This window comes from Penaeus japonicus, unplaced genomic scaffold, assembly GCF_977035675.1.
Source record: "Penaeus japonicus unplaced genomic scaffold, GWHDUDI00000001_assembly GWHDUDI00000012, whole genome shotgun sequence".
Lineage (NCBI taxonomy): Eukaryota > Metazoa > Arthropoda > Malacostraca > Decapoda > Penaeidae > Penaeus > Penaeus japonicus.
The window spans coordinates 20,709,660-20,712,159 of NW_028234414.1; the positions used below are offsets into that span (position 1 = coordinate 20,709,660).

The following is a 2,500-nucleotide window of genomic DNA, read 5'->3' on the forward strand; positions in this document are numbered from 1 at the left end:
TATTCTAAACGACATTAATGTATTCTAAACGACATTAATGTATTCTAAACGACATTAATGTATTCTAAACGACATTAATGTATTCTAAACGACACTATACAGTTCCAAAATTAGCATTGCAATGCCTGTATATATAATGTTAAACACAGGAAATGACGTTAGAATTGCTTGTTAATAGCAACACTTGTAATAGGCTAGTTTTTTCGGTGCTTAAGAGAACGAAAAGGAATAGGAAGTTTGCCATGAAAAAGTTTATTATTATTTTTGTTTCGGAGAGAGACGGGGGAATGAACTATGCTCCGTACAAAAAATATAAGTAGATAATAGATAGATAAATGAATAATAATGATGATGATGATGATGATGATGATGATGATAATAATTATGATAATAGTGATGATGATAATAATAACAATAATAATAATAAATAGTTATAATTGTTATAAGGTAAATGATAATAATGATAATGATATTGCTAGTATCACCCTTATACTATACTTACTATAATGACCATGATGATGGTAGTGGTCATGATGATAATAACAAAGATAAATGATGGCTAACGAATACCACCATGAAATAAGAAGGTAAAAAGATAAACAAATAAATAAATCTTAAAATAATAGTATTATTGAAGGACATACATATATATATATATATATATATATATATATATATATATATATATATATATATATGTGTGTGTGTGTGTGTGTGTGTGTGTGTGTGTATATATGTATATATATATATATATATATATGTATATATATATATATACACGTGTGTGTGGGCACATTTATATACACATATGTGTATATATGTATATATACATAATTATACATATACATATGTATATACAAATAGGTAGATAAACCGTTTTTTTTTTCACTATAACAGTATCGATATATATTTAATTATTATATATGTTATCATTATTGATAATGTTATTTTTATCATCTCTTTAGTACCACTATCAACATTAATGTTACTTATTATGATTATTGTTATAATTATTATTATCATAATTATTATCAATGATATCATCAGTTCTCTTGTTATTGTTAGCATCATCATTAATGTAATCATTTTCATCATTCTAATTATCAGTCATTATTATTATTGTTATTTTCACCACCATTACTATCGTTATTATTATTATTATCATTATCATTATTTTTGTCATCAGTAACATTTTTCTTATCCTTGTTACTGTCATTATCATTCTATGTATATCTGCATCATGATACCTGCAATCACGTGATTTTAGGTCTGGACACAAAATTTTCGTTATATATTCAAGATATAGTGTTTTTATATATATATATATTTTTTTTACTTCTTCGGCATATACACACACACACACACACACACACATATACACTGACACACACACACACACACATATATACACTGACACACACACACACACACACACACACACACACACACACACACACACATATATATATATATATATATATATATATATATATATATATATATATATATATATACATATACATACACCCACATACCCACACACACACACACACACACACACACACACACACACCACCCCCCACACACACACACACACACACACACACACACACACACACACACACACACACACACACACACACACACGTACACACACACATATTTATATATATGTATATATATTTAAATATATGTATATGTGTATATATATACATATATATGTATATATATATATATATATATATATATATATATATATATATATATATATATATATATATACAGGGTGCAGTAATAGCTTCTCCTTATTTTTTTCTCTAAACCTCCCACATGAAAATCAAAACGAGGGTCATTAACCTCCTGAATAGATCATTCGGTAACCCATTAAGTTCCTAGAATTAATCCCATTGACATCCTCATACTTTGCAACAAAAGTTTCAGACCCCAATCCCCCGATACAGCGAGATAAAAAAAAAAAAAAAAATAGGGTTTCTGTTGATAGAATTTAGTCCGCGAGATATCGAGGTCCGGTATGAAATTATTGGTAACTCACTGTACAAAAAAAAATAATAATAATAATAAGTAAGGTAACGAATATAAGGAAAGACTAGAAACTATATATATATTTTTTTCTATTGGGTGACACACTAAGAACGACCCATAATAGCCTATGTCAAGAGGAGATAACAATGTATCAGTTAATGATGGTAATTATCTCTGGGTACAATGTTTGAAGCCTTCGCTACTAACAACCAAGCCGTCGTCAACATCACGGACATGCGCACTCGTGCCGGATATCGATTGAAACAAGTAAATTATGTATAGCCACACCTGCGTCCGATTTCCTGGGCATATGACTTCGGACTTGGACTGTTTGGTAGTTCCGGCTTTTATTTTTTAGTGATAAGAGTGATTTGGGGTAACTGTTGTGGTTGAGGGCGTGGTTTTCTTCGGTTGATATTCGTATTTTGTTTATGGAGTATGTGTGATAAGTTGATTT

At 28.8% G+C, this 2,500-nt stretch overlaps 1 protein-coding gene across 4 annotated transcripts in view; it reads left to right on the plus strand.

Moving 5' to 3' along the window:
- The window catches only part of LOC122256477 (uncharacterized), a gene marked incomplete at its 3' end in the record, with an annotated part of 72,741 nt that overhangs the window by 7,436 nt on the left and 62,805 nt on the right, over positions 1–2,500 (plus strand).